This window comes from Maylandia zebra, linkage group LG22 (assembly GCF_041146795.1).
Source record: "Maylandia zebra isolate NMK-2024a linkage group LG22, Mzebra_GT3a, whole genome shotgun sequence".
NCBI classification, from domain to species: Eukaryota; Metazoa; Chordata; class Actinopteri; order Cichliformes; family Cichlidae; genus Maylandia; species Maylandia zebra.
Genome location: NC_135187.1, coordinates 28,476,714 through 28,496,904, shown reverse-complemented (window position 1 = coordinate 28,496,904; position 20,191 = coordinate 28,476,714). Strand labels below are relative to the sequence as shown.

The 20,191-nt window shown below is 39.5% G+C and overlaps 2 long non-coding RNA genes across 3 annotated transcripts; both read right to left on the bottom strand.

Annotated features, from left to right (window-relative positions):
• Positions 1 to 2,412: 2,412 nt before the first annotated feature.
• LOC143414732 (uncharacterized) lies at positions 2,413 to 6,259 on the bottom strand. Its single transcript, XR_013095426.1, has 4 exons — positions 6,154 to 6,259; positions 4,832 to 4,899; positions 3,970 to 4,013; positions 2,413 to 3,060 (listed from the first exon to the last, which is right to left on the bottom strand). It is a non-coding gene; the product is annotated as an uncharacterized LOC143414732 (long non-coding RNA).
• Positions 6,260 to 6,283: 24 nt separating this feature from the next.
• Positions 6,284 to 9,531, bottom strand: LOC143414733 (uncharacterized). Of its 2 annotated transcripts, XR_013095429.1 has the most exons (4): positions 9,507 to 9,531; positions 8,437 to 8,902; positions 7,592 to 7,760; positions 6,284 to 6,648 (listed from the first exon to the last, which is right to left on the bottom strand). It is a non-coding gene; the product is annotated as an uncharacterized LOC143414733 (long non-coding RNA). The 2 variants fall into 2 exon arrangements; XR_013095427.1 differs by lacking the exon at positions 9,507 to 9,531 and having other exon boundaries at positions 8,437 to 9,468.
• Between the last annotated feature and the right edge of the window lie 10,660 nt (positions 9,532 to 20,191).

Sequence of the window (20,191 nt, the reverse complement as noted above, 5' to 3'; positions counted from 1 at the left end):
TAAACATGCATTTTGGTAATACATAATAGTACACTGTTATGTATCAGAGGGAGATTTTGTACTTTTTACATTTTTGTCATGTTAAGTTACTGTAATATATTTTTGGCTCACAGAATTTACAAGACATATTGAAATGTGATTGATAGAACTTTGTAAGCAAATTTCAAGTATGCTTGTCACAGGTGAGAGTTTTCATTCTTGAGTATTTTGATGTACATGTTAAGTATATTTTCATGGTATGTATCATTCGTATCAACAGTATCAATAATGTTTGAGTGCATTACTAGTACTTGTGCTTATTTTTAAAATAATCATACTACAGTACAGTAGGCAGTTCAGCTGATTCTGTCACAACAACCCTGATCCACAAATTAACTTTTGGATATATAACTTTTTTTTGTTTAGTTCCAGTTGTACAGCGATGTGCTCAACCATATTTTTTTTTTAAATTTAGAGTATTAATTGATCCAGTGGTTACTAAGCCTACAGTGTCTTAGGGTGGACCAACATCATTGTCATTTTACCCCCACCAAATTTCATTAAATTGTCTGTATCACTGTAGTTTATTTGTTTTTATATTACCAATGACCACAATCAAATAAAGTTGAAAAATAACTGTCAGTTTGATGTTTTCATGCAGTTTCAATGGATCATTTTGTCACCACAGTTAAAATTTAGCGACATTTATATTTCCATGACAAAGACATAAAACACATTTCTGTTTAATATAGTTATGACTGTAGACTTGATATGTAAAAACTGAAAATGACTGCCAATCATGTAAGTAACTTGTGAAAAAGAACGTAGAAATCTATTTCACAAACAAAAACAATTTCTTATTATGCAACCCTTTCAATACTATAGCCCACACCAGATCAAATTTAGGTATTTGTGACACACACAGCACATAAATTTATTCCACAAAAGGAATAGATGGATGGCCACTATGGAGAAAGGCAGTCCTGAAACTTCATCAGGAGGACAAATCGTTGTGTGCATCAACTTCACAGTGTCTTTTGGTCTTTTATCAAAAGATATTTGCCATTTTTTAGTTTCTTTTAAAGTTCTTGGTTAGGTTTAGGGATTAAAGACCAAATCCAGATTATAATATAAAAATATTGTGACACATCATCAGTAGTGGGCCTTGGATTCATTGGGTGTTTTGGCCCTTACCAGTAGACACCCTCATAAATGGAGGCCCTGCCAGGGTTGATCAGGCCCCGCGGTGTGTCACTGGTTGATGTGAAATTGTTATTTCTCTTCTACTTTTTCCTATTTAGTTTTCTACAATTTATTTTCTTCTATCACTTCACTGCAAAACGATAAGTACTATTTAGGTCTTTAGTGCTTAAAGAGCCTCACTTCTTAAAGAGATAGAAAAGGTGAAAGAGAAAAGAGATAACATAGAAGAGAGGAGAGCCGGAACTGGGGCATGTGATCTGGCATCCCATACCTCCGCGCCCAGATCGGGCTGTACCCTCTACATCTCCACTGCCTCCCACAAACAGGAAAAAGAGCTGAGGGTAGAAGCAAAACCTTTTTTCATTCCTGCCTTATGTTTCACTACCATGAGGTTAACTGCACAGCCCCAGGAGCCCTGAAACAGCTGTATCAGTCAACAAGGCTTCAGGTCTATCACAGTACAAATTATAGTGTTATGTTTTCTACCCTTTTGATGCCCCCTGCTTAGGTAGCTCCACCACAGTTTGATCAATTCTGGGCATGTGTGTTGCGGATAGCTGACTGCCCAAGTGATCTCAGCCCTCTTTAACCACAGCCAGTGATTGGCCCACTCAGCAGTGTTAGCTAATTTTCTTATAACCTGCAGCAGCACCTGTCCTCTGGCTCCAATCTCTTTAAGCAGTTTTGCTATTGTACTGGCCCCTAACCCTAAATAGTAGTTCAGGTCGTATCTCTCAACAGAAACAGCTTAATGCTCTTTCTCCTATGACGGCCCATATTTATTAGTAATCTTCTAAAGCCAAAAATGACATAGTCCCAATATACAGGGTTAGGTGCTGTTAGAGCTCAGAGGGTTGACTTAACCCTCTAATAATCAATGTAGTTAAAATACTCAAAAGAATGTTGTCAGTGGTAATGGGACAAAGCCACATTCAATGTTGATTTTAATTTGAAAATGTGTACATAATCTAACATGCTTATTATTTGTGGGGACATCACACTTGAAATGATTACTGGTAGTGCAATTTGACATTTTCTGTGTTCTATGTATACATTATATGTGCAAAGCAGAAAAAATAATATTTGCATAGAGAATGAAGTTATATAACAGTGTAGGTGGATCAAGGCCAAGTCAATGTTGAGCATCTAAGAAAATTATGAAAGTTGATACTACTAGTAATGGAAACTTTCAGTCTCAACATCAAACAGTACTACAAGTTCTCACATCTCAATAGACCTTTGATTTTTTATTTTACTTTTCATTGACAGTACTCAGTACAATTTCACCAGCCTTCATACTTTAAACTAAACAGAACACCTGTTTACAATAACAACTTCATATGAGAAACAAAGGGAAACAGACTGATGTGTTTTATGGATTGAGTTACTAGCTGCGGGTCATATTCACCGTAACAATTATAACAGCCTACACTCACTTTTTAAAGAATGTAGCAAATATAAATGCTGTACAAAAACATTCAAGTTAAGAACACAGAACTACTATTGTAGTTAACAACATAAGATAAAGTCTTTTTTTACGTAACACAATGCATTTTAACAAGTATAAATATTTGTCTAACATTTCTAAACAATCAAACTGCTGAAAATGAACATATCCAGTCTGTGAACAGAGAAGATCAATGTGACATCTGGATGTATGGACCTTTGGTTCCACATATTTCTGAAAGTGTTCCTTGTAGACAGTACACAACTTCAGTTTTCAGACATTATATCTTACTTGTTTGTAACATGGAAAAACAAACATCACAACATCATAAGAAGACTTCCTCAGTGGCTGAAGGAGGTGGCACATCTGGCATGGCAAAGTGGTGTTGAAATTCACTGGCTGGCTCCCACGTGTCATCCCAGATTTTCCCACTGGAAAATATAATTATTGAAAGAAACAACACCAAATATCATGTTGGGGATTACTTCGTGCTTTTTATGTTTAACACCAGAGGTGGAACATGATAAAGACATTTCCTTAAATACTGTACCAAAATGCAAATTGTCATTTTTATGGATATTTTCAACTTCTGCTACACTATTTGTAATTTAGATGGATTACAAACAAAACACTACTGTACAGTTACACTCGACACATATGAAAGACTTAGTTATTGTTTTTCAGTTGAACATTTCATAATATCCTTTCTGTGAAGTGAAAATAAAAATTGTTCAAATGTGATAATTAGTTTCTTTTGGATTATTATAAAGGCTGTTGTTTACTCTTTAATTTGTAGAGATTCATTGCTGTCACACAATTGTAATGCTAGAAATACAGTATGCAAAACAACTGAAAGCTTTCACAGTGTGATATTAGTACTTCTTTGGAAAGTTCAGAATCTGAATACTCCCTCCACTGCTTAGGCGATTTATCCTTTGGCACACATAAATCTGTGTAAGACATGGACAAATTCTCTCCACTTTGTCAAAATCCTGATAGCTTTTATATATTTCTTACAATTAATGTGAGTGCTCTTATGGCCCCAGCACAGTCCAGCTGGAATTATTCCCAGTACTTTTGCATCTAAGTGAGACACTACGTGTGTTTTCTGAACAGTTTCAAATATATTTCTTATTAAATTTGTTATTTTATGATTCGACAAAGATGGCAAAAAACTTTGCAATAATCCTTAATTGATTAAATAATTGAGATAGGATAAGAAAAAAAGCGAGAAGTAAGACGTGACAAAACACCTGGTTTTCCATTTTCATTTGTGCTCCAAAAAGGTAATCGATGGAAACAGAACATTCTCAGAGAATGAAATATCAAGAGCTTCTTACCAAACAGAGCAAGGCAACCAACGCACTTTTACTTCTGTGTTCCCCTAGACAGAAGGAATCAGAGAGGCAATCGTTAAATAACATGGTTAATGGATAGGTGTCTTCATAAAGCTTGTGTGTAATCCAGTGTGCACACCTGAGACACACACAGACCCATGTAAACACACTTTGATAGATGTGTAGGTATGTGTATGTAAGGCATTTCTGTTTATAAAAAATAATAATAATAGGATTTTGAAAAGCATGTATCCAATTGTGGCATTCACAAAAAATTATTTTGATCACAGGTTTAGTTAACTGCGTCTATCTGTTTTTGACTCTGGCTATGTTCTTTTCTTCGGAAAGTTTGACGTACTTGTAACATCATACACTGACATAATCAATATCATCTCATTATGAATTGTTTGAATTGTGTCCATTTAAACACTTCAAACTACACATGATTATCTACTATTTATAGTGAGACAGGGCTGGTCAGCATATATCAGGATCTATAAATTGTGCTTTCTATGATCCTGATTCAACAAGAACAACTGAGGATATAGGCTTACACAGAAAAAAATATGATCCTTCCTCATATACAGTCATTTCTATGTTAGCCATGTAGGTTTTTGTAGCAAGATGTAGCAGTATTCAATGTCTGTGATTAATTTTGCAGAATTGTTTAAGAACAAACACATGAAATACAATACAATCTTTTAATGTAATTCCATTAATCATTTCCCTTCACTAATCTCAAAAGTACATTTGAATTTACCCATGTAGCACAGTTCATGGCTGTAGTGCATGGATGAAAACAACTTGAGATAGGCTCACTGTAAAAAGTCTACTGAAAAGCAAATGAAAACATTTTAAGTATTACCTCATTTATCCTGCTCTCAGTGACTTCTTCAAACTGGAACACCTTCTGCCTACTACATCTTCGACAGCCTAAGAAATGAAAAATTACATTTAAAAAAAACATAAGACTCTGTATACACAAGAAATCAAATATGAGTTTTCACTCAAGAAGTGAAAATCTGTAATATCCTCCTGATTGCCATACTCCATTTGTCCTCTGGGGTCCAAAAGTGAACCCACCTCAGTTGAGTTTTTTTTTAAAGTACATACCATAAATTGTGAATCAATTCTATGTAAAAACTTAGTTTCACTTAGGACCAACAAATTAACAAAAAAAATTCACCCTTCATTTTGCAATTGAGTGCCACCAGACCTTGTTTATATAAATGCATACACTATTTGTTGAGAGAAACTAAAATGTTCTCTCAAAGTGCGTTTTAGTTTTCTCAATCCAATCAAGTTGAATTACAAAGTCCTCTTGTTGTGATATTTTGATACTACAGTTAGCATTTACAGGATATTGTTTTATAGTGATATTATACAGGAAAACTGTTACTCAATAAGGCTCATTTACTAGTTGTTTTTCTCTTTCTCTGTAACCTAAGAATTAATGTGTAAGAATCACAGGTTGGTACCTCAAGGTTGAAAACACCACAGAGACCACTTCCTTACTCCCATCCTCCCTTCCTTATCTCTTAGAAAAGAGCTTGTTAAAGGCCAGGTGGTTCGTTTCAGAATTCACTAATGAAAGAACTCTGTATTCTATGTCTAGGAGTGCATTTTGCTGGGATGATCATAAATTGTAGCTGAACTGATAAACTATACAAAGGATACTTCTTTGCTCACAAGGCAGGAAGACGTTCCCTTATTTGGTCTGTACCGGTTTGAACTGAGAATCTGTTGACACACGAACCTTTTCCCTCTATATATACTGTTGCACAGAGAATAAACCTTTGAGTCAGTTTGGAATGACACCTAGAACAGTCTCCGCGTCTTCTTGTTTTTCCAAACTGCTCCCGGTACTCCAGCTGGTACCGTGATTAACCATTGATCATGCATGAGAATATTTTAATGTTGTTTATGTTAAAGGATGAACTCTGCTTATCGCTGCCCATGTCTCGAAGGAAACCCGATCCACGGACGGAGATTTCTTTCACCTCTTAACTAAAGTAAGGGATTGACCATATTTAATTATAGTCTTTTTATAGTGTACACCAAAATGCAGCTAAATAACTAGTGAATAATACTTTGCAATGGTTTGTTAGTTCTCTAGGACAACATATGTATCATTTTTGGGTAAGAAACTTAAAAATCTCAAGACATAACATGCAAAGCAATACTTACTCTTTCTCTTCTTATTTTCATGTTGGCCACCCTCACTTAAGGACTGGGAGATCGCGTGGCTAGCAGGTGGATGAAGAGACTGCAGAGATGGCTGGTCTGCGGGTTTAAAAGGTGGTGAAGAGGTGGGAGAGGTTGTTTGTGAGGTGCTTCTGTCTCTCTTCTTTTTTTGGAAAGACTGGGAGCATGGAACAGAAGAAGGAGATAAAGGAACAAGATTGAGAACAAAAACAGTCTCTGTCTGCTCGTCTGACAGGCTCTTTGGGTGCTCCTCGAGGAGCCTAGAAGATTGATGTTCCTGGGTGGTCATCTCAGGCTGCTCCTTGGCGAGGCTCTCTGCTTGCTTGTTGATCAGGGTCTCTGCCTGTTCTTCACTGGGGATCTCTGCGTGCTCTTTGATGTGGGTCTGTTTGTCGGCACAATGCTCCTTGGTGGAATTCTTGGACTGCACAAGCTGCTGTTCTGTAGGGGTATTGGGGTGCACTGGTGTGGAGGTTCCTATAAAACATATTTACTTTCATAAAAATATTTTTCAAAAAAGGCCTTATATTTAGCAGGAACTACACTTTGGCTACGTTCACACTGCAGGCGAAAGCGCAGCAAATCAGATTTTTTTGACCCTATGCGACCCATATCCGATCATGGTCTGACAGTGTGAACGGCACAAATCCGATATTTTCAAATCCAATTTGGGTCACGTTCGTATGTGTTACTGAATCCGATACATAGCTGATATTTTAGAAAGCGACTGCTGTTTGAACGGTCCTGTCACATTAAATCGATCTTCCACGTCACTGACACAAGACAGACGCCAATTATCAGCGCCAGAGAAGCACCACAGAAGACATCATGAACGCTTCCTGGCCATCCAGCTAAACTGTTGGGAAGACAATGTTGGAGAAACGTGAACATTATATTTGCAGATTCTGACAGAAATCTGAAACTACTCTTTGAAGCACCGCTCCTCTCTAAAACAGCAATAAGGATCATTATTAGGCCATATGTAAATAACAAAATAACTTAAAGCAAAATTGGGAAACAAAGTCTCAAACAAGTCTTTATAATAAGGGCCATCAGTCAAACAATACTGTTTGGTCTGGGTCTAAACAGAGCGCAATGTGTGTGACGTCTTCTTTTGCGCATGCAGGCACTTTGGGCGTTCACACTAGAGCGCGTTTGCTGTCACATTTTATTTGTAGTGTGAACAAGCAGACAAAAAAATCTGAATTGAGCATTAAGACCTGCAGTGTGAACGAAGCCTTTGATAACATATCCTTCAATGGTTATTTAATGACCTTAAAATATACTTACACAATTTGCTTAAAGATTAATGAAGTATTCTGATTGTGAAAGCAAGTTGAGACGACTTGTTGTGAAAAGTTGCTATATAAATTAGCATTAATTAACTGGACTGAAAGTATACAACAGACTTCACTCTTACCCTTAGACAGTATAAATTCATAAGCCCTCTGCATCTTCTCCAGGAAATTTCTTGTAGTAGAAGTGGGGTCCAAATGGGTAATAACATCTGCTACCCACTTATGTGAATCCTTGTCTTTTTTGCCAATAAATAAAATGGGCTTGTAGCCTATAGACTCAAGTTTCTGCACCTGAAATTAATAAAAAAAATAGTTGGCACAAATTAGTCAAACACAGCCTGTTGTTAAATGGTAAACGAAATGACTCTTATATAGCGTTTTCCTACTCTCGTGGAGCACTAAAAGTGCGTTATACAACATGCAATATTAACCCATATTCACACCAGCTTCTTAGAAGTTTCCATTTAAGCATTCACACACAGCGATCGTGGCTCAAGAGTTGGCAGTTCGTTTTGTAATCGGAAGGTTGCCGGTTCGAGCCCCGGCTTGGACAGTCTCGGTCGTTGTGTCCTTGGGCAAGACACTTCACCCGTTGCCTACTGGTGGCGCCAGTGTCCGGCAGCCTCGCCTCTGTCAGTGCGCCCCAGGGTGGCTGTGGCTACAATGTAGCTGCCATCACCAGTGTGTGAATGAGTGGATGACTGAATGTAGTGTAAAGTGCTTTGGGTTCCTTAGGGACTAAGTAAAACGCTATACAAATACAGACCATTTACACATTCATACTGATATGAATACATACAGCCACCACTGATGTATTACAGTTAAAGTAATTGTTTGTCTTTAGCAAAATGTAGATAAAATATTGTTGCATGTTCTCAAAAGCACATATGATGAGCTGTGTTAATGTGCCAGCAACATCTTATAACAACTTAATGATAATATATGAAACAAAAAATTTTTTACTTACTGCAATACGGGCAGAATCAATTATCCGGCAAACATTTCTGTTTTTCAAGACAACTTGTGCCCACTGGCTATCCAATGATTCTACTTTTTCTTTTAGCTTCTTTTTGCTGGACAGACTTCTGAAGCAGACATAGCAGGTTCTTCTGCTTGCCTGATTGGGAGTCTGGCAAAATGTACAGGGCCTGAATTTGGGGCGTGTCATGTTGAAACAAAGAATAATTACAGACAGAAAAGGCAGCAGACAGACAAAAGGCAAATTATAGGTTAACCAGCACACTGACAACAAGAAAAAAGCTGAAGAGTTAAAGAGACAGAAATGCGGATAGAAACAGAGAGACAGACCAATAAGGACAGCAGTAAGAACAGATACAAACAGACTGACGTGGCTCTTAAAAGTGCCTTTAGGAGTTTTTCAAAAAGCAGATGTAGGAAGGAATCAATCAATAATAGGCTGATTGATGAAGAACCTGTTTAGAAAAAAAAAAGTATTCAGAATTCAGAAGCACCTTATAAATAAATATATACATTAAACCCTATTGTAACGATTTAGATAAACCCTGTTTAGTGTCCATTTGTATTTCATTTGCAGCATAGATGATCGGTCTGCTATTTAATGATTATGTAATGCTGTTATTAAGTTTAAAATCGAGAGAGAGAGAGAGCCAGAATGAGAGAGAGAGCCATAAAGAGAGAGCTAGATTGATAGATAACGTCTATCTTCAATTTGAGCATCAACCCAATCTGGCAACACTGACCCTTATTAGAACCCTCAAACTTTACAAAGTGGCAACAACAGCAAACGTCAGCACACACTTCTCTATCACTGTACCCTGGATGATGATATATGATAAGCTTAACTTGATAGGCTAACAGAAATGAATTTAGCTAACTTACAGCACATGTGGTGTGGTAACATATATGCTATTAAATGTTAAGTCATTCGCTGTTCCACGAAATTGCTAATCTTAACCCATGGAACTGCTTTGTGAGCTCACTGTTTCGGGTTTTTCTTTTTGGTTTTAAATAAGAAAAATAATTTAAAAAAATCTACAGATTCAGATTCGCACTTACCTGTGGTACGATCGAGTACGTTGACGTCACTGCCGCTCATCTAATATGATAAAAAAAAATAAACTTTCTCAAAAATAAACAAGTGAGTCGCTGTGAATTCCTTAACAGCACCGAAAATGTTTTTGCATAATGTTTTTTTGCCGAAAATGTTTTTGCCTAATAAAAAAGAACAGCTTTTTTATTAGGCATTTAATTTAATTTAATACGTAAGAGCGTGATTAGCCAAAGCAGACGGTAAAATGACTGCATGTATTCAGAGGAGTTGGAGAAGATATCTTACAGCTGTAGCAGAATGATCGACAGATTTCCAAATATCAAAAGGATTGTAGAACAGTTTATAAAACCGGTGCAATAAATTCACCCAATCGCTAGCTGTGCCATTACCCAGCATACATCGCTCACTCCGTCAATGCAAGAACCTATACACAAATAACAGCCTGTAATTAGTTTTATCTGCAGTAATTTTCTCTCAGATAGTTGCCTGCATTATATAATTTATTGTGTTCAGTATCCTCTTCCGTATTGGCGTAATAAGCAAATGCTTCAGCCAATACCTTTTGATTAGCCTTGTCTCATGCTTTCTTGCTTTGTGGTAGATCTTTGTTCTGTATTCATTGAGATATTTGAATGCTAATAAATAAAATAAAATAAAATAAAAAATAGTAACCATCCACAACTATTTTCAGTTGCGGATGATAAAGGATTCAGAAAGTTTATTCATGCAGGTCCATATAACAGAGAATATGCATCTTCTTTTTGTTTTCATATTATAATTTATAGTTAATTGTGTTGTGGTTTGCCGTGTTTTATGTTGTTTCACTTTAAATTTGTAAAAGGAAAAAGCTGAAAATTTAAATAGTTATATAGTATTATATGATTTATTTATTTCATTTTATGTGGAGTGAATAAATAAAAGTATATTTATGGTGGCCCCTACAGACAAAGCACATACAAACTTCAAATCGTGTACGAACCCTGAAGCACGTACAAACTCCAAAACACGTACAAACTCCAAAGCACGTACAAACTCAGAAGCGCATAAAAACTCAAAACACGTACAAAACACAACAGAAATGCTCCAGGATGCTAGGGGCTACACAAGCCAGCAAGTACCAACGACCGGATTTGGTGTGTTTATTTATTTATTTTTTCATTATTTGACTATATATGAATGCTTGTGTATAAATACACAAACAATACACATATGCTTTCATGCTTTCAATTGTGTAATTTAAGTGATCTAGGTAGCTCTGTTTTGGAAGTTCAGTTCATGCTAGAAATGTGTTTTGGAGTTTGTACGTGTTTTGTCTCTAGGGGCCACTGCATATATTTATATATAAACATATATAAATAAAAACACTTTTTTTACCTTAGTAATTCCTTTTGTGCATAATTTTATATTATTGTTAATAATAAATTAATTAAAGCAACAAAACAACCTGAAGAGCCGGTTCGGAGCCGAAAGAGCCATCTCCACCATTATTGGACTCATCTCGGACGGGGATGAGTCTGCCTACAGGAGGGAGGTTGAACGTTTGGTGTCCTGGTGCAGCCACAACAACCTGGTGCTGAATGCCCAGAAGACAGTGGAGATTATTGTGGACTTCAGGAAGCACACAGCTCCACTCCCCCCCATCATCCTGACTGACACCCCCATCACCTCTGTGGACTCATTCCGCTTCCTGGGTACCACCATCACCCAGGACCTGAAGTGGGAGCCCACCATCACCTCCGTCATTAAGAAAGCCCAGCAGAGGATGTACTTCCTGAGGCAGCTGAAGAAATTCACCCTGCCAACACGGATGATGATACAATTCTACACTGCAATCATCGAGTCCATCCTCACCTCCTCCATCACCGTGTGGTACGCTGGAGCCACTATCAGGGACAAACAGAGACTGCAGCGTGTTGTGCGCTCTGCTGAGAAGGTGATTGGCTGCAGACTCCCATCTCTGCAGGACCTGTACACCTCCAGGACACTGGGGCGTGCAGCTCGGATCACAGCTGACTCTTCTCACCCTGGACACAGTCTGTTTGAGCTGCTCCCCTCAGGCAGGAGGCTCCGGTCCATTCGCACCAGAACCTCTCGCCATAAGAACAGTTTCTTCCCCTCTGCTGTTGGACACATGAACAATAACCGTATGACTGTTCCCACCCCTAACACATGACCCTACGCTGTGTTCACTGCATCATTCCATGTTTGGCACTGATCACCACCTGCACTCATGTATATATCATGTATATATCTATCTACTTAGCACTTTTAATTCTTATTCTCATTTTTATTTTCATGTCTATTTAAGCTTAATTTATAACAGTATGTTTGCACTGAAGCACCGCAGCAATTTCCTAATGTTGTAAACCCGCTCAACATTTGGCAATAAAACCCTTTCTGATTCTGATTCTCTTTTTAGTGAGCTGAACTGAAAGAGCCGGTTCTCTAAAAAGAGCCGGAAATCCCATCACTAGTGTTTACCCAGATAGCAAGGAAACGTCTTTGTGCAGAATCCGTGCACCAGCTCTCATTTACTGTTTTAGCTGTTGGGTGGTTGTCGAAATTTTGTAAGGTTTAACCTGATATTCTGGCATTTTGAGCAAAATGAATTTATATTTAAAAGTCAATTCAGGGTTTTAATGAATCAATATCATGTTATGCAAGCTAGAATTGATTTTAATCGAAAAATTGATGATCAAAACCCACCCCTAGAAGGTACTAATGGAAAAGGGCCATATGCATGCTGCTTTTATTCTGCCTTTAGTGGCATCTTAGTCCTCCTGGCATCTGGAAATGAAACCCTTTTGTTTGGGGAATGATGAGGTGAAAGTTTTCTGTCCTTATTTCTTGTGAAGTGTGAAAATGTTTCACTCAGTACAGTGCGCTCCAGCTGTGAGGCTCCAGCTGCTGTTATGCAGCTGATGAATTGGTCATTGTGCACTGACTGGTCCTGGTATTCTCCTAACCCCAAAGCTGTTGCTGCTGAGAAAAATGTAATTTACACAGCTGGAGAAGCAATGTACAGGAAGTACCTCCCCACTCTGCTTTTTCTGATTTCACAGTAGTCCTCCAGTCTGACTCCCAGTCATTCTCACACATCTCCATAATGATGTTGGTGGTACAGGACCACTGTTTTATCTACTCAGACAATCACTATCAGACACGTAGTAGTAAACAAAACTAAAGTAAACAAAATCAAACATCAACATTTTTATGTATTTCAAGATTTTTATTATTTGTATTGTAATGGCTGATGGATGGTGAAGACTTTGCAATATAACTGTTGTTGTGAAAATATTCACAACAACAGTTGTGAAAATAAAACCCCAACAATCAAATGATCCCCTATGAGCAAGCACATGGCGACAGTGGGAAGGAAAAACTCCCTTTGAACAGGAAGAAACCTCCAGCAGATCCAGGCTCAGGGAGGGGCGGCTATCTGCTGCTACCGGTTGGGGGGGGGGGGGGGGTGTTATCTGTATTTTACTGCTGTTAATATTTCCATGTCTCTAATAAGCGTGGTGCCCAAGGTGCCACATCCTTGTGTTGTTTTTTAATAATGGGGGCACGCAGCGTTTTCTGTGGTTTAACCGGAAGAGGAGGGAGGGGTGGGAGTAAATTTTTATTTGTATTTATGTCCCACCGCTCTAAGCGTGGTGCCCAAGGTGCAACATCCTTGTGTTGCTTTTTAATAATTGGGGCACGCTGTGGTTTTTGTGGTTTAACCGGAAGAGGAGGGGGGTGTGGGAGTAAATTTTTATTTGTATTTATGTCCCACCGCTCTAAGCGTGGTGCCCAAGGTGCAACAACCTCGTGTTGCTTTTTAATAATGGGGGCACGCTGTGGTTTTTGTGGTTTAACCGGAAGAGGAGGGGGGGGTGGGAGTAAATTTTTATTTGTATTTATGTCCCACCGCTCTAAGCGTGGTGCCCAAGGTGCAACATCCTTGTGTTGCTTTTTAATAATGGGGGCACGCTGTGGTTTTTGTGGTTTAACCGGAAGAGGAGGGGGGTGTGGGAGTAAATTTTTATTTGTATTTATGTCCCACCTTTCTAAGCGTGGTGCCCAAGGTGCAACAACCTCGTGTTGCTTTTTAATAATGGGGGCACGCTGTGGTTTTTGTGGTTTAACCGGAAGAGGAGGGGGGGGTGGGAGTAAATTTTTATTTGTATTTATGTCCCACCGCTCTAAGCGTGGTGCCCAAGGTGCAACATCCTTGTGTTGCTTTTTAATAATTGGGGCACGCTGTGGTTTTTGTGGTTTAACGGGAAGAGGAGGGGGGTGTGGGAGTAAATTTTTATTTGTATTTATGTCCCACCGCTCTAAGCGTGGTGCCCAAGGTGCAACAACCTCGTGTTGCTTTTTAATAATTGGGGCACGCTGTGTTTTCTGTGGTTTGACCGGAAGAGGAGGGGGGGGTGGAAGTAAATTTTTATTCGCATTTATGTCCCACCGCTCTAAGCGTGGTGCCCAAGGTGCAACATCCTTGTGTTGCATTTTAATAATGGGGGCACGCTGTGTTTTCTGTGGGTTAACCGGAAGAGGAGGGGGGGGTGGGAGTAAATTTTTATTTGTATTTATGTCCCACCGCTCTAAGCGTGGTGCCCAAGGTGCAACATCCTTGTGTTGCATTTTAATAATGGGGGCACGCTGTTCAGTTGTGCGAACTTTTGCACGGGAACCGTGATCGTTAGCTCTAGCATAAACGTGAGACATATTTAATAAAGGTTGACTTTCAGCAGTATTTTAGACTCAGCGATACTTTAGACGGACCGACTTTGGAGTTTACTGGTGTAGAGTGTCGCCAAGGTTCTATTTATGCTATTTGGAGGCTCCTTCGAAGCACCTTTGTTGTGACGTTGCAAAGGCCTTTGTTGTGACGTTGCAAAGGCCTTTGATCTGTCCGAGCTTAAGCCCCGCCCCCGACGCTGTTGTCTGTGATGGTTCTCAGGCTGTGGCAGGGTCGGCACGCTTGAAGTACGCGCACTACGCATGGTGCGTGCGGAAGTGAGAGGCTTGTGAAATGGGACGGTCTAGTCTCCGTCGCGCTTCCCAGGTTGCCTAGCAACCATGATACTAACCGCTGGAAACGTGTCATACAATTTTGTTTGACAGAAATGAAGGAGAACATATTTTGTTCATTTGTTTCTACAAGAGCTTTGTGTGATTTGATAAGTATCTGAGGCTGAGACCACAGGACAGTAAAACATGATTTTTGGGCTTCATTTCTGTACTGAACAGTCATTTAAGATTAGTTAGTAAATAACAATTAGCTAATGTTGTTCATGAGACAAAAGTCATATCACTTTGGTAATGTAAATATAATATGGCCAACATTATAGTTATTATATTAATCATTATTAGCTATTACAGCAATGAACATGAACTCTGTGTCAAATACTGAGCCTCAGTACAGATTCAAGTTGCAGTTATTTATATGTCTTATCACCTTAAATCTTCACTCAAAGACAAGTGTCTTTGACAGTGCATCTATAGGTGTATCATATATAGGAGACAAATGCTGTTCCTTCAATGTTGGCATTACTAAATTTGGCTCATTGCTTACATACATTTATAAAAAGAAAATGTACAAGCTGTGATAACTGTTTCTGATAAAATGAAGAGTAGACTGATATATTAAATATTCCTTTATTGTCATAACTGCTTTAAGTCATACAGAATAGATATCAGAGCCTTAAACAGGCTGGCTTCTGCTAAATGGGTCAAACTGGGCAGAAGTACATTTATTTTTAGGTCCATTCTGCTGCTGATACATACAAACCAGATTGCAACAAAGTTGGGACACTAAACAAATTGTGAATAAAAACTGAATGCAATGGTGTGGAGACGGCAAATGTCAATATTTTATTCAGAATAGAACGTAGATGACAGATCAAAAGTTTAATCCGAGAAAATGTATCATTTCAAAGGAAAAATATGTTGATTCAAAATTACACGGTGTCAACAAATCCCAAAAAAGTTGGGACAAGTAGCAATAAGAGGCTGGAAAAAGTAAATTGGAGCATAACGAAGAGCTGGAAGACCAATTAACACTGATTAGGTTAATTGGGAACATGATTGGGTATAAAAAGAGCTTCTCAGAGTGGCAGTGTCTCTCAGAAGCCAAGATGGGTAGAGGATCACCAATTCCCACAATGTTGCCCAGAAAGATAGTGGAGCAATATCAGAAAGGCGTTACCCGGCAAAATATTGCAAAGACTTTGCAGTTATCATCATCAACTGTGCATAACGTCATCCGAAGATTCAGAGAATCTGGAACAATCTCTGTGCGTAAGGGTCAAGGGCGTAAACCCATACTGGATGACCGTGATCTCCGGGCCCTTAAACGACACTGCACCACAAACAGGAATGCTACTGTAAAGGAAATCACAGAATGGGCTCAGGAATACTTCCAGAAACAATTGTCAGTGAACACAATCCACCGTGCCATCTGCCGTTGCCAGCTGAAACTCTACAGTGCAAAGAAGAAACCATTTCTAAGCAAGATCCACAAGCTCAGGCGTTTTCACTGGGCCAGGGATCATTTAAAATGGAGTGTGGCAAAATGGAAGACTGTTCTGCGGTCAGACGAGTCACGATTCAAAGTTCTTTTTGGAAATGTGGGACGCCATGTCATCCAGACCAAAGAGGACAAGGACAACCCAAGTTGTTATCAACGCTCAGTTCAGAAGCCTGCATCTCTGATGGTATGGGGTTGCATGAGTGCGTGTGGCATGGGAAGCTTGCATGTCTGGAAAGGCACCATCAATGCAGGAAAATATATTCAGGTTCTAGAACAACATATGCTCCCATCCAGACGTCATCTCTTTCAGGGAAGACCCTGCATTTTTCAACAAGATAATGCCAGACCACATTCTGCATCAATCACAACATCATGGCTGCGTAGGAGAAGGATCCGGGTACTGAAATGGCCAGTCTGCAGTCCAGATCTTTCACCTATAGAGAACATTTGGCGCATCATAAAGAGGAAGGTGCGACAAAGAAGGCCCAAGATGATTGAACAGTTAGAGGCCTGTATTGGACAAGAATGGGAGAGCATTCCTATTTCTAAACTTGAGAAACTGGTCTCCTCGGTCCCCAGACATCTGTTGAGTGTTGTAAGAAGAAGGAGATGCCACACAGTGGTGAAAATGGCCTTGTCCCAACTTTTTTTGGGATTTGTTGATACCATGACATTTTGTATCAACATAGTTTCCCCTTAAAATGATAAATTTTCTCAGTTTCAACTTTTGTTCTGTGATTTACGTTCTATTCTGAATAAAATATTGACATTTGCCATCTCCACGTCGTTGCATTCAGTTTTTATTCACAATTTGTTTAGTGTCCCAACTTTGTTGCAATCCGGTTTATACTTTAGGTTTCTGAATATTAAACTTGTTTCTGCCTTTCATAGTGTGTAACTTGAAGGCCCTGAGTACTTTCTCCCACACTGAAAACACTGGAATGATAAAATATTTTGAACATTACCTAATGAGACTGAGTCAGGACAGGCAATTAGTTATTTTAAACTTTCCTAGCAGTCCTTCACAAACAGGGAACAGTCTGTCTATCCTCTCCATCTGTCAGCTGCTGCTGGCTCTTCCTCCTCCTCTTCCTCACACACTGTTGAGTTTGTCCTGGTGGATCATCAGGGGTGCAAAGCCTCACAGGTGATGTGCAGCAGTGGGTCCCTCAGTCTGTCCTCACTCTGGTCACTTGCAGTTGTCACACATGGAAATCAAATGTGTGATAAGCTGCAGGATTCAAACACAAGTGTAACTTATAAATACATGTTATACTTTTATTACACAATCAGAGAGAGAGTGCAGGACAGACAGACAGGTGACAGTCTCAGGTGTAGACACTGCTACACAACAGCACAAGAGAAAGAAGATTTAGTGTTTGTGTTATTACGAGTGCTCAACAAGAAGAGTTCCCAGTGGACACATGTGTGACTCCTGTGATTAAAGCATCTTTCTTTCAGCTTAACGAGTGAACCGTCAGCTCGTTCAAACACATATTAAAGCCCGTTTGGCTCGACACCACCGAACAGAGGCAGCAATATAACATAGCTAACATTAACAGTGCAGTGGATCCTGCTTGTGCCGTGATATTTGGCAGCATTCACTGTCTTTCAGCTTGTTGTGTTTGTGGATATATGACTGACTTTAATCATCCATAAAAGTATCACATTTTCTGTAAGATTAATGTCAGGTATATATATAGCGGCGTATATTTTAAAGTAAAGGTTTTAAAACCCAGTTAGTACTAACATCGCTAATGGCACATAACTTTGCCAGTATGTGGCCAACAGTAATGTTTTAACGTTCTTCTTTATTAAACATTTGCGCATAAATAAGTGATATAATATTCAGTACTTACTTTAAAAAAAGTTTACTCTTTTGACCTGAATACTGAAATGAGCTCCTTTGTGGTTTAAGTATAAACTAACAGATCTTTGTAATTATTTTGTCTGAATTAATTGTCAGACATAACCTCTGCAGACTACAAGTGTGAATAAATATTTCACAACACAGTTTTACCTTTGGAGCATACAGTAATGAATTATGCCACTGAGACCTCGAAAGCACGATATAGGAACGCATTTTCATTGCATGTGTTGCCTTTATAATATTGTATTATCACCACAGGACCTGTACATTGGATTGCAATAAAAAAAAGTTTTCTCTGAATTTCTTAGAACGGAAGGTTTTGAAACAAGACAGAGGAGATAAACTCAAATCCTGAAGTGCCTTTTAAAGAAGACATTTTGTACCAATTATACTTTACTCTCAGATCTATTATAAAGGTGCTGCTTTTGGGAGTGAGTCAAACATGAAGGTCATATCTGCATGTTTAGATTTAGGATTAATATTGGAATAATACTGGATTTTTAGCATAACTCCTGTTCCTTTGTATTCGTATTCTTATTCCAATTTATTCCTTTTGTATACTCTGTATTAGGGGTGGGCGGTATAAACGGAATAGGGTAGAAACGATATAAATTTAGCCAACGGTAGAGATTTTAGAGTAAGTAAGGTTAGGGTTTTATTGTTTTTAGCGTTTTAGGCTGGGAGTTGCTCACAGTAAACCAGTGGCACCAAACTTGGCAAGAGGTTTGAATTAGGGGTGGGCAGTATAAATAGATTACTGTTATGCATTTTTGTGGATCACAAGGTTTAAAACTACTAATAAACACACACCCACACCCACACACACAAATTAATTTCACCAGAGTGCCAATGTCAGGTCACTTTTGCTGGTCCAAGCCCGGATAAAGAAGCAGGGTTGGAATTGTGACATTAAAAAAAACAATAATTCCTAAAAGAAATTTAATTTGTAGTTCTAAATAAATTCGAAATGCATTTAGGACATTTTACTCACTTTCTCTTCCACGATGTTATTTCTCTCTCCAACAACGTAGGTTACAGGTCTCTAGACGACACTATCAACATGGCTCTACACTTCATCCTGTAGCATCTGGACTCCCCAGGAACCTACGCCAGGATCCTGTTTGTGGACTTCAGCTCTGCCATCAACACCACCCTTCCAGACCATCTCCGAGGCAAGCTTTCCCAGATGAATGTGCCTGATCCCATCTGCCGGTGGATCACTGACTTCCTGACGGACAGGAAGCAGCATGTGAGGCTGGGAAAGAATGTCTCGGACTCCCGGACCATCAGCACCGGCTCCCCTCAGGGCTGTGTTCTTTCTCCTCTGCTCTTCTCCCTGTGCACCAACTGCTGCACCTCCACCCACCAGTCTGTCAAGCTAATCAAGTTTGCAGATGACACCACCGTTATTGGACTCATCTCGGACGGGGATGAGTCTGCCTACAGGAGGGAGGTTGAACGTTTGGTGTCCTGGTGCAGCCACAACAACCTGGTGCTGAATGCCCAGAAGACAGTGGAGATTATTGTGTACTTCAGGAAGCACACAGCTCCACTCCCCCCCATCATCCTGACTGACACCCCCATCACCTCTGTGGACTCATTCCACTTCCTGGGTACCACCATCACCCAGGACCTGAAGTGGGAGCCCACCATCACCTCCGTCATTAAGAAAGCCCAGCAGAGGATGTACTTCCTGAGGCAGCTGAAGAAATTCACCCTGCCAACACGGATGATGATACAATTCTACACTGCAATCATCGAGTCCATCCTCACCTCCTCCATCACCGTGTGGTACGCTGGAGCCACTATCAGGGACAAACAGAGACTGCAGCGTGTTGTGCGCTCTGCTGAGAAGGTGATTGGCTGCAGACTCCCATCTCTGCAGGACCTGTACACCTCCAGGACACTGGGGCGTGCAGCTCGGATCACAGCTGACCCTTCTCACCCTGGACACAGTCTGTTTGAGCTGCTCCCCTCAGGCAGGAGGCTCCGGTCCATTCGCCATAAGAACCTCTCGCCATAAGAACAGTTTCTTCCCCTCTGCTGTTGGTGTTACGGGTCCCAGATGTGAAGACCACAATAACAAAAAGAATACAAATCTGTAAAAATAAAGGTAGAGTCTCAGAGAAAGAATCACAGGAGCACTCGTATCTTTTCCCGAATTGCGTCCCTTATTTCCGATCAACAAATATAATTTACATCCAGTGCTTTCACTTGTCAGATATGCTCAATAACTGTAAAAGGTAATTAAAAGGCATTTGGCAAATATATGCATCTATGGTCATTACATTTCTCCA